This window comes from Sander lucioperca, chromosome 16 (assembly GCF_008315115.2).
Source record: "Sander lucioperca isolate FBNREF2018 chromosome 16, SLUC_FBN_1.2, whole genome shotgun sequence".
Lineage (NCBI taxonomy): Eukaryota > Metazoa > Chordata > Actinopteri > Perciformes > Percidae > Sander > Sander lucioperca.
Window position 1 is genome coordinate 24,303,438 of NC_050188.1, and position 758 is coordinate 24,304,195.

Below are 758 nucleotides of genomic sequence, written 5' to 3' on the forward strand. Positions count from 1 at the left end.
GAAGGCTGTAGAGATGTCAGGTGGGAGAGATTAGGAAGGCTGTAGAGATGTCAGGTGGGAGAGATGAGGAAGGCTGTAGAGATGTCAGGTGGAGAGATGAGGAAGGCTGTAGAGATGTCAGGTGGAGAGATGAGGAAGGCTGTAGAGATGTCAGGTGGAGAGATGAGGAAGGCTGCCCAGAGATGGAGGATGCTCCAGCGTCGTATATAGTCTGGTGTGTGGGAACATTTTGGATTTCATGTTAGCTGTGATGACAGTGTAAATCAAACAATAGATAGAACTGCCACTGTGTGCATGTATTGTGCAACATGCATTCAATATGCTAATTTTAGCTATATATCATATGCTGAAGTATATTTCTGGAGTGTTAAAGATTAAAAGAAAAAATAACAACCGTACAGAACCGAAAACCGTGACCCTAAAACCGTGATACGAACCGAACCGTGGATTTTGTGAACCGTACCACCACAAATATATAACTCTGTATTACAGTAGCTGAGTAACATGGTGATTTTAGTTTCCCCACATATTGTAGACGATATTATTGATTACATAGACACATTTTGGAGACTGTGCTTATATAATCTAAAATATTTTTCTTGTACTGAACTTAACAAACTTCCTGTGACCTTTGGGTTTTAGATTTGGTAGTGGTTTGAGTTTACCTTTGACCAAGTCATCTTTAAAGCTGAGATAATTCTGTGGTCCTGCAAAAGGTGAGGGTTAGGGTTAGTCTTGTGACATTATGGAAATAATTG